The sequence below is a fragment of the Mobula birostris genome, chromosome 27, assembly GCF_030028105.1.
Source record: "Mobula birostris isolate sMobBir1 chromosome 27, sMobBir1.hap1, whole genome shotgun sequence".
Classification (NCBI taxonomy): domain Eukaryota; kingdom Metazoa; phylum Chordata; class Chondrichthyes; order Myliobatiformes; family Myliobatidae; genus Mobula; species Mobula birostris.
In genome coordinates, this window is record NC_092396.1 from 39,541,396 (window position 1) to 39,556,433 (window position 15,038).

A 15,038-nucleotide genomic window follows, 5' to 3' on the forward strand; every position below is an offset into this window, starting at 1 on the left:
GGAGGAGGGGAACCAGGGGGAGGTGATAGGCAGGTGAGGAGAAGAGGTAAGAGGCCAGAGTAGGGAATAGAAGAAGAGGGAATGGGAAGGGGAGAAGATAAAAATAACAGAAGGAAAAATCAGTGTTCATGCTGCCATGTTGGAGGCTACCTAGACGGAATATGAGGTGTTCCTCCTCCAGCCTGAGAACACCCTCATCATGGCAAAAGAGGAGGCCCTGGACCGACATGTCAGAACAGGAATTGGCATAGGAATTAAAATGGTTTCCAACATCTGCAGTTTTTGATTTTCATTTAATGTTTCAAGTCATTTTATTAGAGACTTACAGATTGTTGATAACAGCAATAACCATTCCGAAGATTATTTTTTCATGTTTGTTATCACTGGTATGTCATGATTTTGTTTTACTCTAGCAACAGTGCAATGCAAGACATAAAAATTACTCTTAAGTTACAAATTATAAATAAATGAACAAATAGTGTAGGATAGGAATAGTGAGGTAATGTTTATGGGTTCGTGAACTGTTTATAACTATGATGGAAGGAGGAAGAAGCTAAGAACATGGTTTTGTTCCTAAAACATTGAATGTGGGCCTTTGGGCTCCCGTATCTGCTCCCTGATGGTAGTAATGAGCAGAGGACATGTCCCAGACGATGTAGGTCTTCAATGAGGATCTTTATTTTAAAAGTGCCCTTAGTGACGGGGTGAATTGTGCCGGTGATGGAACTAGCTGAATCTACAACCCTCTGTAACCTCTTTCAATCCTGCACATTGCTAAGCCCTTGATGAGGACTGGATTGTGTTCACCCGACTTCCCCTGCCTAAAGTCCACAATAAATTCCTTGGCCTTACTGACTTTGAGTGCAAGGTTTTCACTGCACTCATCCAGAAGATCTGTCTCACTCCTGTATGCCTCCTCATCACCATCTGAGATTGTCCCAACAACAGCTGGGTCATCGCCAAATTTATAGGTGGTATTTGAGCTAAACCTAGGCACACTATCACGAGAGTAGGGACAGCAGAGCAGTGGGCTAAGCACACATACTTGAGATACAACTGTGTTGATTGTCAGTATGGAAGAGATGTTATTACCAATCCACACTGACTGTGGTTACCTGATGAGGAAGTCAAGCATTCAGTGGCAGAGCCAGGTACAGTGGTCCAGGTTTTGAAGCTTGTTGATTGATACTGAAGGAATGATGGTGTTGAACTGTACATGTTACTGTTTGACTACTGAGTAAACTGATGTAATAATGATGACTGTCCTCTCTTCTTCACTCTCCTTATTGCTCCACAGATGCTGTCTAGCCTGCTGAGTATTCCCTGAATCCCCTGTCTTTATTTCGTACAAAAATTGTGGTTAATGTGGGTTGATGATTCTGCTATTATTCTAAGCTTGTTTATGTGATTGGAATATCACAGCAATTTTGTTAACTTGTTTTTCTGGAACAGTGCTGTAGAGGAAAATTTGCACAGCAGTTTTATGGCTCAGTTCTTCTTCTGCCATATTGCACATAATCAGTGCCTATGTTTCTTTGATGAGCTACTTAACAGGAATATTCACACTCTGCATGAATGTAACTAAATTAGCAGGGTGTTATACTGATGAAGTAGTTGTTAACTGCTTTAGGAGTGTTAAAGGCTCACTGTTTTTGAATGCTTGTTATGGTCGGCTGATATTTTTGCATGATAACACACGTGATAATGATACCATTCTCCCAGGAATAAGAGATTCTCTAACCACAAACAATCTGCTGGAAGAGCTGAGGGAGTTGAGTAACTTCTGTGGGATGAAAAGAATTGCCAGCGTTTCAGGTCGAAACCCAGCACTGGGACTTATTTCAGATTTCAGCCCAGGACGTCAGTAATTCTTTTCCTTCCGCAGATGCTACTCGACCCACTGAGTTCTTCCAGCAGATTGTTTGTGGCTGCAGATTCCAGCATCTGCAGTTTCTTGTGCCTCAATAAGAAACATGAACATTTAATTCTCCAGTTTCAGATAACCTGAAAACTTTTTGTTCCTTCCCTCTCCTTCTGACCCACCCAGGTCTTCTCACACACCCGCTTCTTTTCATAATCCCCAGTTGCCTTGAGACAACTTATGAATCACAGTGTTCCACAAATAGTGGCTGCCTGCCTCCAAAATGAAGCACATAGATTCCACCATCAGGATTTAAGTCAAGGAAAACAAACATTCAGAATTGGTACTAGTTTAGTGGGGTGATGAGTGGTAGTGAGCTGCTGGGTGGGAGAGCAGAAAACTAGCTCAAGGACTAGTGGTCGCCCTCAGGTGCCTGGCCCATGGTGAGGGCAAAGAAACCCTTCACCCGTTTGCTATACTTAACCAGTGAAGTGAGGTGCTTTCCTCCTGATCTCATAAGTTCCAGCAGACATGGAGGCACTTGAAGCATGAATATTTCAGATAGAATGGAAGAAAGAATCCCCATTCTCTGAGGGCAGACGTGCGCGAATTGGAAGAGATGCGGTTGAGAGCAGCATTGATGAGGCTTTTCATTCCAGTATTACGGAGACGTTCTCCTTCTTCAAAGAAAGGGGCTTCCTTTCCTCCACCATCAACACTGCCCTCAACCACATTTCTTCCAATTTGCACATGTCTGCCCTCACCCCATTCTCCTGCCACTCCACCAGATATATGGTTTCTCTTACCCCCACCTACCACCCCACCAGCCTCTGCATCCAGCACATAATTCTCCAAAACTTCTGCCATCTCTAATGGGTCCCACCACCAAGCACATGTTTCCCTCCCCCCTCCCCCTGCACTTTTAGGTTTCTGCAAGGATCGATCACTGCGTGTCTCCCTTGTCCATTCGTCCCTCCACATTGATCTCCCTCCTGGCACTTATCCTTGCAAGTAGAACAAGTTCTATACCTGCCTCTACTCCTCCTCCCTCGCTACCATTAAGGGCCTCAAACAGTCCTTCTAGGTGAGGCAACACTTCACCTGTGAGTCTGTTGGGGTCATACACTGTATCCGTTGCTCCCGGTGTGGCCTTCTGTATATCAGTGAGACCCAATGTAGATTGAGAATCCGCTTTGCTGAGCACCTATGCTCCATCTGGCAGAAAAAGCAGAATCTCCTAGTAGGCACCCATTTTAATTCCACTTCCCATTCCCATTCTGACACATCAATTCATGGCCTCCTCTACTGTCGCAATGAAGCCACACTCGGGTTGCAGGAGCAACACCTTATACTCTGTCTGGATAGCCGCCAACCTGACGGCATGAACACTGATTTCTCTAACTTCCAGTAATGCCCCTCTCCTCCCCCTTCACCATTCCCCATTCCCTTTTCCCACTCACCTTATCTCCATACCTGCCCATCACCTCCTTCTGGTGCTGCTCCCCCCTTTTCTTCCTTCCATGGCCTTCTTTACTGTCCTATTAGATTTCCCCTTCTTCAGCCCTGTATCTCTTTCAGCAATCAATTTCCCAGCTCTTTACTTCATCATTCTACAGATGCTGTCTGGCCTGCTAAGTTCCTCCAGCATTTTGTGTGTGATGCAGGTTTATCAGTCAAGTTGCTTGACACTCTGCTGTTAGTGTCAAGACAACAATAGTTTTCACTCTTTTTGTCAGACGCACTGCATGGAATGAACTGCCCCAATACATCTGAACTTAATGCATATCCTGTATGGAGTTCCATTCCACATTTTCTTCTGTTAAGGAGTCCCATGCCATTCTGTAAGGAGTATCAGTGGGTTTTCCCCGGGTACTCTGGTTTCCTCCCACAGTCCAAAGGTGTACCAGGTAGCTTAATTGGCCATTGTAAATTGTCCCGTGATTAGGTTAGGGTTAATGGGCGTTGTGGAGTTGCTCTGGCAGTGTGGCAGATACTCCCCGCTATATCAGAAACTAAATTAAACGAGCACATAAAGTTAAAGCAGTCTCACCCTAAGTACCGCTTGAATGATGTGGTAATTGGTATTACTGTAGCTACTAAACAAATGTTCGAGCTCTGAAAATTAGCTCATGTACTGTAAAATGGATGCTAGCTACTTAAAAAAATATATTTTTTAATCTTTTCTCTTTTTTAATCCCTCTCTTAGGTTTTCTTTCTCTCTTTATTTCATTTCCTGGACCTGATTTAGTGTTGAGTTAATCAACAGTAATTTAACCTTCTTTCTTAGTCTTTTTACTGTTCAGTTTAAAATCTATTTGTTGCACTAAATTTTTGGGATTCCCACTGCCTGGTTTCACTCACTGCAAAACTGTCAGTTCACTCTTCTAGTAGCTTAACATACAAACCTAAATTGATAATGAGAAATGTGTTAATGCAAAATGAAGGCAAACAATGGACAATCCTACAGCAAATTTTGGCAAAAAAACAGTGAAAGGGTCAATAAGGCCAAGACAACGGACAATGCTGGTCAGCTCAAGGCAACCGTGTATATCTCTTCTTTTCAAACCTTTCTGTTGCGTTATAATCAGTTAAATGAACATATCAATAATAACAATACCAAAAGAACAGGATTACAATAATAGCAATCATATATACAAACATAAGTTTCAAATATCATATCCAAGCAACACACATCAAAGTTGCTGGTGAACGCAGCAGGCCAGGCAGCATCTATAGGAAGAGGTACAGTCGACGTTTCGGGCTGAGACCCTTCGTCAGTCCTGAGGTCGACTGTACCTCTTCCTATAGATGCTGCCTGACCTGCTGCATTCACCAGCAACTTTGATGTGTGTTGCTTGAATTTCCAGCATTTGCAGATTTCTTCGTGTTTATGTTTTTAAATATCATATCCAGACAGGTCCTCCCGATCTCTTGATAATTAAAACTGAAAAAAAAAGTTCAAAAGATTTGTTCAAGAAAAAAAACAAAAACTCCCTAAACTAAACAGAAAACAAAACAGAAAAAAAACTGGGCTGTCATAATTTGTCAATTATAATTATTCTGTCCTTGACTCTGTTCCTCCTTCCATAAACAATTAAATATTAGGAAAAAGGATTCAAAAAGAAAATCAACTTAAGCCATTATGTATGGAAATATTGAATAAAGGACTCCCAAGTTTCCTCGCATTTAATCAAGGAATTAACCGTGCTACTCCTGACTTTTTCTAGCTTTAAACAAGCTATAGTTTGAGAAAGTCATTGAGGTGTAGCAGGGGGATCAAAATCTTTCCATTTAAATAAGGTGGATCTTCTGGCCATCAGCATAACAAATGCTATCAGACGGCAGGCTGAAGATGATAAATAATTAGAATCAATCATTGGTAATCCAAAAACTGCAGTAATAGGATGAAGTTGTAAATCAATATGTAAAACTGCTGAAACAATATCAAAGGTGTCTTTTCAGAATTTTTTCAAAAGAGGGCAGGACCAAAACATATGGGTTAAAGAAGCAAGCTCAGAGTTCATCTGTCACGCATAGGGTTTATATGGGAATAAAAACGGGCTAGTTTACCTTTTGACATATATGTTCTATGAATCACCTTAAATTGTATATTTAAAACCAGTTTAAATGTGCATGTCGGACAGACATCTGAAGAAAATACCAGTAAACAATTAAAGCAGGGGCTCCCATCTTGGGGTCCATGGACCCCCTTGCTGAATGATATTGGTCCATGGCATAAAAAAGGTTGGTAACCACTGAATTATAGGAAAACTTACTGAGGAAGTAAGACAGAATAATTGAGGTTATATGCAATAGAATAAGAGAAATTGTGGTTCCACTGTATTTAAATGATAAAAGAGATAAGCTTTATATGTCACATGTACAGTACATCGAAACATCAAAGCATACAGTGAAATGAGTCATTTATGTCAAATCAGATCAGTGAGGATTGTGCTGGGCAGCCCGCAAATGTCAGCATGCTTCAAGCACCAATACAGCACGCTGCAATTCACTAATCCTAACCGTACATCTGTGGAATGTGGGAGGAAACCAGAACACTTGAAAGCTCCTTACAGACAGCAGAGTCATAGAAAAGAACAGCACAGAAACAGGCCTTGCAGCCCATCTAGTCAATGCTGAACCATTTAAATTGCCTACTTCCATCAGCCTGCAGCAGGACTATAGCCCTCCATACCCCTACTATCCATGTACCTATCCTAACTGCTCTTTAATGTTGAAATTGGGCTCACGTGCACCACCTGTGCTAGCAGCTCATTCCACACACTCTGAGTGAAGAAGTTTCCCTCCATGTTCCCCTTAAACTTTTCACTTTTCACCCTTAACCAATGACCTCTAGCAGTAGTCCCACCCAACCTCAGTTGAAATAGCCCGCTTGCATTTACCCTATCCATACCCATGGTAATTGTGTATACCTCTATCAAATCTCCTCTCAATCTTCTACATTCCATGGAATAAAATCTAAATCTATTCAATCTTTTCTTAAGCTGATGTCCTCCAGTCCTGTCAACGTACTTGTAAATTTTCTCTGACCTTGTTCAACTTTATTTACATCTTTTCTGTAGGCAGGTGACCAAAGCTGAATGCAATACTCCAGGTTAGGCCTTACCAACATCTCATACAACTTCAACACATTATCTCAACTCCTGTACTCAATACTTCGATTTATGAAGGCCAATGTGCCAAAAGCTTTCTCTAAGACCCTATCTACCTGTGACACCACTTTCAATGTATCATGAGCCTGTATTCCTAGATCCCTTGGTTCTACAGCACTCCTTGGTACCCTACCGTTCACTGTGAAAGAGCTACCCTGATTGGTCTTGCCAAAATACAGCATCTCGCACTTGTCTACATTAAATTCCATCTGCCATTTCTCAGCCTGTTTTTCCAGCTGGTCCAGATCCTGCTGCAAGCTCTGATAGTTTTTCTCACTGTCTTCATCAGCCCCAATCTTGGTGTCATCCGCTAATTTGCAGATCCAGATCATTGATATAAATGACAAACAACAATGGACCCAACACTAATTCCTGCAGAATTCCACCAGTCGCAGGCCTCTAGTCAGAAAGGCAACCATCTACTACCAGTCTCTGGCTTCTCTGACAAGGCCAATGTCTAATACAATTTATCACCTCATCTTGAACGCCAAACAACTGAACCTTCTTGACTAACCTCCCATGCAGGGCCTTGCAAATGCCTTGCTAAAGTCCATGTAGACAACATCCAATGCGCTGCCTTCATCAACTTTACTGGAACCTTCCTTGGAAACTCTCTAAGATTGGTTAAACGTGACCTACCATGCACAAAGCCATATTGGCTATCCCTAATTATTCTATTTCTCTTCAAATTGTCATATTTGGAATAACTTCCAATTAATTTCCCGATACTGATGTCAGGGTCACCGGCCTATAATTTTCTGGTTTATTTTTAGAGTCTTTCTTAAACAGCAGAAAATGCTTTGAAACTGAAATAGTTGATAGTATGTCCAAAATGAAAATGAATTGAACAAAATGCGCTACAAAATTATTATTATTCATAATCTGAGCAGTCAAGAACTTCATCCATTTTCTTGTTGCTTGTTCGTCTACTGATACTGTTTGTCAATGTGATGGAGAGGCATTGTATAGGCTGTACATCTCTTGAAAAAATATTGGTTCTTCCACAATAGCAGGTGCAAGTGTTTTATTAAGTGCTCCCAATTTTTCGCACAAATTCCCAAAACATGAAAATATATGTACAGTGAGGAACAATATGATGTATTATATATCAACATAGATATACAATATAAAAGTTACATTGATCAACTAATACTCATCTCCTTCCTGAATCCAGTTCCCAAGCACCTACCACAATTAAGGTCTATCCCCAAGGCCAGCCCAGGAGCTACGCTGTTATACCTTTTGCACTTCCTAACACCTCTCCCCCGCCCCCATTGTCCATGGTACATCCCTTCTGCACACTGCACATGTACAGTTTCTCAGAAATGATACCGTCCCGCAGGCAGAACCTCAGTTTTGATGAGACGTATTCAGACAACCAAATGAACAAACAGTGCAACGGAGTGCTCAACAAAAGCAACAAATGTAAACGTTTTTGAGCAGTGGTCTGAAGCAGGAGAAGACGTAGCTCACTCAGGTTTGCTGATTGAGTACCTAAGGCATTGAGGCGTGGCTGTTTGCTGATTTGAGAAGGGGCCAATCAGCAATAAAGATTAATTGCAGGAACAAATTAAAATAAGACAGGGGCAAGCAGAGCGGACATTGCTGAAGAGGACAGTGTTGGAATGGGGTTTTGAGGCTCTAGCTCTACGAAGCTTCAGAGAAGGCTAAAAAGCTGCAGATACAGTAGATTTTTCCCCCTATTTACTTAATGCTTTCCTTCTTTAAATGGTACATTTAGAACAGGAGGGATGCCAGGCAGGATAATTGAAATCTTCTCTTGCGGAATGTGGAAGGACAGATTTCAATGTCCCTGACGACTACAACTGCGAGAAGTGCACCCAGCTGCAGCTTCCAACAATCCCCATTAGGGAGATGGAGCTGGAACTGGATGAACTCTAGATCATTCAGGAGGCTGAGGGGGTAATAGGTAGGACATATAGAGTGGTGGTTACACCCAAGGTGTGGGACACAGGAGATTGGATGACAGTCAGAAAGGGGAAAGGGGTTAAACGACCTGTGCAGAGTACTATTGGGAGTATGACCTAGCAGAGGAAAGTCACTACAGTCAGGTCTCTGGCATGGAATCTGGCTCAGAAGGGAAGCGGAAAGAAGAGGTGAGCTGTCATGATAGGGGATTTGTTGGGGAACAGAAATGAGGTTCTGTGGACAAGAACAAGTTTCCAAGATGATATGGCGCCTCCGGGGTGTCAGGGTCCAGGACATCTTGAGTAAGTCCTTGGCATTCTTAGGTCAGAGGGTGAGCAGCCAGATGTTGTGGTCCATGTAGGTACCAATGACATAGGTACAAAAAGTGAGGAGATACTGCAAAGTGGCTTCAGTGAGTTAGGTGCTAATTTTAAGAACAGGACACCCAAGGTTGTGATCTCAGGATTGCTACCTGTACCTCATACTAGTGAGGCCAGAAATAGGAAGAAAATACAGTTTAATAAGTGGCTAAGAAGTTGGTGGAGGAGGGAGGGCATCAGAATTTTGGACCATTGGGCTCTCTTCCAGGGAATATGGGGGCTGTACAGCGGGACTGTTGGCACCTGAACTGAAGGGGGACTAATATCCTAGCGGGAAGGTTTGATGGTGCTGCAGGTTGCGGGGGGGGGGGGGGTTAGTGGTTGGGATTTAAACTGGTGTTGCAGGGGGATGGGAAACAGAGTGCCAGAACAGTTAGTGGAGTGGTTGTGGAGACAGATGTTGTTAAGTACTCAGACGTTGTCAGGAATCAAATGGTTGAGCATAATGCGACTAATGCCCTGAACTGCATATGTTACAATGTAAAAAGTATTGTAGAAAAAGCAATGGATCAACACATGGAATTATGATTTTGTAGCCATAAGTGAGACTTGGTTGCAGGAAGGGCAGGACTGGCAGATTAATATACCGGGGTTCTGTTGTTCTAGACATGACACAGCAAGAGGGATTAAAACAGGAGGGGTAGTGTTACTGGTCAGGAAAAATGTCATAGCAGTGCTCAGTCAGAACAGACTGGGGAACTCCTCTAGTGAGGATTTATGGGTGGAGCTGAGGAATAAAAGAGGTATAACCACATTAATGGGGCTATGTTATAGACCACCCAACAGTCCAAGGGATTTAGAGGAACAAATTTGTTAAGTGATCACAGACTGATGCAAGACACATGAGGTTGTTAGTAGGTGATTTTAACTTTCCACACATTGGCTGGCACTCACATACTGTAGATAGATTTTGTCAAATGTGTTCAGGAAAGTTTCCCTAATCAGTACATAGAAGTCCTAACGAGAACATCAGAACATAAGAACTAGGAGCAGGAGTAGGCCATCTGGCCCGTGGAGCCTGCTCCGCCATTTGATAAGATCATGGCTGATCTGGCCTTGGACCCATCTCCACCTACTTGCCTTTTCCTTATAACCTTTAATTCCCCTACTATGCAAAAATCTATGCAACCTCATCTTAAATATATTTACTGAGGTAGCCTCCACTGCTTCATTGGGCAGAGAATTCCACAGAATCATCACTCTCTTGGAAAAGTAGTTCCTCCTCATCTCTATCCTAAGTCTACTCCCCCAAAACTTGGGGCTATGTCCCCTAGTTCTAATCTTACCTACCACTAGAAACAACCTTCCTGCCTCTATCTTATCTATCCCTTTCATAATTTTATACTTTTCTATAAGATCTCCTCTCATTCTTCTGAATTCCAGCGAGTAGTCCCAAGTGACTCGATCTCTTCTAACCCCTTCATCTCTCGAATCAACCTGGTGAACCCCCTCTGCACCACTACTTCCAAGGCCAGTATATACTTCCTCAAGTAAAGAGACCAGAACTGCACGCAGTGCTCCAGCTGTGGCCTCACCAGTACCCTGTATAGTTGCAGACTACAATCCCTCTAGCAATGAAGGCCAACATTCCATTTGCCTTCTTGATAGCCTGCTGCACTGGCATGCCAACCTGTTGTGATTCATGAGCAAGTATTCACAAGTCCGTCTGCACAACAGCATGCTGCATTCTTTTACCATTTCAATAGTAACCTTCCAAAGTGGTGACCTCGCATTTACCAGCATTGTACTCCATCTGCCAGACCCTTGTCCACTCACTTAACCTACCTATATCTCTGCAGAGTTTCCATATCTTCTACACAGTTTGTTTTTCCACTCAATTTAGTGTCATCAGCAAACTTAGATACATTACATTCATCCCCTCTTCCAAATTGTTAATGTATATCATTAACAATTGCAGGCCCATGGCCAGCCCCGACCCCTGAGGCACACCACTCACCACTGATTGCCAAGCAGAATAACACCCATGTATCCCAACTCTCTACTTTCTATTAGTTAACCAATCTTCTGTTCATGCTAATACCTCACCCCAACTCTATGAATCCTTATCTTACGGATGTCTTTTATGCGGCACCTTATCGAACACCTTCTGGAAATCCAAGTAACATCCATTTGTTCCCCTCTATCCACTCTGCTCATTATATCCTCAAAGAATTCCAGCAAGTTTGTCAAACAAGACCTGCCTTTGCTGAATCCATTGCTGCGTCTACCTGATGGATCCATTTCTCTACAGATGCCACACTATTTCTTCTTTAATGATAGCTTCAGGCATTTTCCCAACTACAGATATTAAGCTAACTGGCCAATAGTTACCTGCCTTTTGCCTACATCCTTTTTTTGAAAAGTGGCGTGACATTTGCAATCTTCCATTCCACTGGGACTTGATCAGAGTCCAGAGAATTTTGGTAAGCATCTACGATAACTTCAGCCATTTCTTTCAGTACCCTGGGATGCATTCTATTAGGACCAGGGGACTTGTCTATCTTCAGGCCCACAAGTTTGCTCAGCACTACCTCTTTCGTGATAGCTGTTGTATCAAGGTCCTCACCTCCCATTGCATCCATAACATCTCTCTGGCATGTTAGGCATGTTCTGCACGTTAAAGACTGACCTCAAAGCCTCTGCCATTTCCTCATTACCCAATATCAATTCCTCCTCATCCTCCAAGGGATCTACGTTCACTTTAGCCACCCTTTTCTGCTTTATATAATTATAAAAACTTTTACTATCCATTTTTATATTGTGCTACTTTATTTTCATAATCTAGCTTCCCTTTCTCTATTGCTCACTTAGTGGTACTTTGTTGCTTTTAAAGTTTTCCCAATCTTCCAGTTTCCCACTACTCCTGGCGACTTTGTATGCACAAGCTTTTAGTTTGATTCCTTCTTTTATTTGTGAAAATAGAGTGCGCAATTGGAGAATCAGCTATTTGGGAAGAGACAGGGTATGTGACGGAATTTCGTCTAGGGCACACTTCGCATCTAGTGATCATAATGCCACTACTTTTAAAGTAAATGTGCAAAAAGATAGGTCTGGCCCATGGGTTGAAATTCTAAATGGGAGAAAGGCCAATTTGGATGGCATTGGAAATGATCTGGCAAGTGTGGATCTGGTAAAGGTGTACTTGGTAAGTGGGAGGCCTTCAAAAGTGAATTTTGAGAGTACAAAGTTTATATGTGCCTGTCAAAATAAAAGATAGATGAGATTTAGGGAACTTTGATTTTCAAGGTATATTGAGGCCCTGGTTGAGGAAGAAAAGGATGTGTATAACAAGCACAGGCAGGTAGCACCGGTGCTCCACAAGGCTGTGTACTCAGCCCCTTGCTGTACTCACTGTACACCCATGATTGTGTAGCCAAGTTTCCATCGAACCCAATATGTAAGTTCGCTGATGACACAATAATTGTAGGCCGTATCTCGGGTAATGATGAGTTTGAGTACTGAGAGGAAATTAAGAACCTGGTGGCATGGTGTGAAGACAATAACCTATCCCTCAACGTCAGCAAGACGAAGGAATTGGTTGTTGACTTCAGAAGGAGTAGCTGACCGCACAACCCAATTTACATCGATGGTGCACAAGTGGAACAGGTCAAAAGCTTTAAGTTTCTCGGGGTCAATATCACAAATGACTTGACTTGGTCCAACCAAGCAGAGTTCACTGCCAAGAAGACCCACCAGCGCCTTTACTTCCTGAGAAAACTAAAGAAATTTGGCCTGTCCCCTAAAACCCTCACTAATTTTTAGAGATGCACTGTAGAAAGCATTCTTCTGGGGTGCATCACAACCTGGTATGGAAGTTGTCCTGTCCAAGACTGAAAGAAGCTGCAGAAGATCGTGAACAGGGCGCAGCACATCACACAAACTAATCTCCCGTCCTTGGACTCACTTTGCACCGCACGCTGTCGGAGCAGTGCTGCCAGGATAATCAAGGACACGACCCACCCAGCCAACACACTTTTTGTCCCCCTTCCCTCCGGGAGAAGGCTCAGGAGCTTAAAGACTTGTACGGCCAGATTTGGGGACAGCTTCTTTCCAACTGTGATAAGACTGCTGAACGGATCCTGACCCGGATCTGGGCCGTACCCTCCAAATATCCGGACCTGCCTCTCGGTTTTTTTGCACTACCTTACTTTCCATTTTTATATTTTCTATTTATGATTTATAATTTAAACTTTTAATATTTACTATTGATTTGTAATCCAGGAAGTGGGAAGTGCAGAATCAAATATCGCTGTGATGATTGTACGTTCTAGTATCAATTGTTTGGCGACAATGAAGTATAAAGTAGTAACCAATGGGGTACTCATGGAGTATAAGAAATGCAAGAGAACACTTAAGAAAGAAATAAGGAGGCATGAGATTGCTCTAGCAGACAAGGTGAGGGAGAATCCAAAGGAATTCTTCAGATATGTTAAGAACAAAACAATTGCAAGGGGAAAAAATGGTCCTCTACAAAATCAGAATGGTAATCAATGTGTGGAGGCAAATGAGATGGGGGAGATCTGAAATGGATTGTTTGCATCTATATTTACTCAGGAGGCAAACACAGAATCTATGGAAGTGAGGCAAAGCTGCATCAACCCATGGACCCTGTACAGATCACAGAGGAGGAGGTATTTGCTGTCATGAGGCAAATTAAAGTTGATAAATCCCCAGGGACTGACAAGGTGTTCCTTCAGACTCAGTGAGTGGCAAATGTAAAAACTAAAGGGGCCCTAGCAGAGTTATTTACTTTGGTAAGACCAATCAAGGTAGATCTTACATCGTGAATGTTAGGGCACTGAGGAGTGCAGTAGAACAAAGAGATCTGGGAATACAGGTCCATAATTCATTGAAAGTGGCATCACAGGTTGATAGGGTCGTAAAGAAAGCTTTTGGCACATTGGTCTTCATGAATGAAAGTATTGAGTACAGGAGAGGGGATGTTATGATGAAATTGTTTAAGACATTGGTGAGGCCTAATTTGGTGTATTGTGCGCAGTTTTGATCATCTACCTACATGAAGGATGTAAACATGGTTGAAAGAGTGCAGAGAAAATTTACAAGGATCTTAATGTTCCTGGATAACTTCAGTTTAACCAAGATTGAATTGGTTAGAATTTTATAACTTGGAACGTAGAAGAATGAGGGGAGATTTGATAGAGGTGTACAAAATTATGAGGGGTATAGATAGGGTAAATGCAAGCAGGCTTTTTTCACTGAGATTAGCTGGGACTACAACTGGAGGTCATGGGTTAAGGGTGAAAGGTGAAAAGTTTAAAGGGGAACATGAGGGGAAACTTCTTCACTCAGAGGACCGTGGGAGTGTGGAATGAGCTGCCAGCGCAACTGGAGCATGCAAGCTTGATTTCATCGTTTAAAGAAATTTGAATAGGTAGATGGATGGTAGGAATATGGAGGGCTATGGTCCTGGTGCAGGTCGTTTGGAGTAGAAGGCTAAAATGGGTTGACATAGACTAGATTGGTTGAAAGTCCTGTTTCTGTGCTGTATTTTTCTATGACTCTATGACTCTAAAGCAAGTAAATGTTTATGTATTAATAACTTAAACTGTTATTCCTTGTATGTGTTTGAGTGTGTTACTTCGAGATTGTAAAAATATTCCAGCGCTGACACACTACCACCCTCTTCTCTAGGATTGCCACTGTTCGGCAATCTGGATAGGGAGTCGGCTGTAATGTTCTGTCTTCCTGCTTTGTGGTGAATGTTAGATTGCAAGAGCTGCAAAGCCAGATTACCATCGAGTCGCACTGTCATCTGCATCCACACAAATGCCCAATGGTCAGAGTACAGGTCAACCACTTCCCTGAATATATATTATCAAAGGCTGTCAAGCACCCACTTGATTGCAAGGCACTCCATTTCTACGTTAGAGTATCTCACCTTCCTAGGCAGAAGATTACGGCTGAGATAGAGGATAGGCTGTTCCCCTGCCTCTTCTTGTGCCAACATGGCTCCAGTACTGAAAGCAGTGGTATCCAGCCGCACCTGGAAACGCTCGTTAAAATCTGGGTGTTGCAGGATGGCAGATGACCAAAGGTGGGCCTTGAGGGTGGAGAAAGCCTTTTCACGGTCTTTAGTCCACTCCACCAGATTCTTTGCAGACTTGGTAGTCAGGTTTATCTCTGCCTGTACCACCCAAAAGAGCCCCAAGAATGATAGCACCTGTGTCTTGGACT

The 15,038-nt window shown here is 42.6% G+C and overlaps 1 protein-coding gene across 1 annotated transcript in view; it reads left to right on the top strand.

Moving 5' to 3' along the window:
* The window catches only part of disp3 (dispatched RND transporter family member 3), a 310,321-nt gene that overhangs the window by 16,194 nt on the left and 279,089 nt on the right, over positions 1–15,038 (top strand). The window lies entirely within an intron of this gene.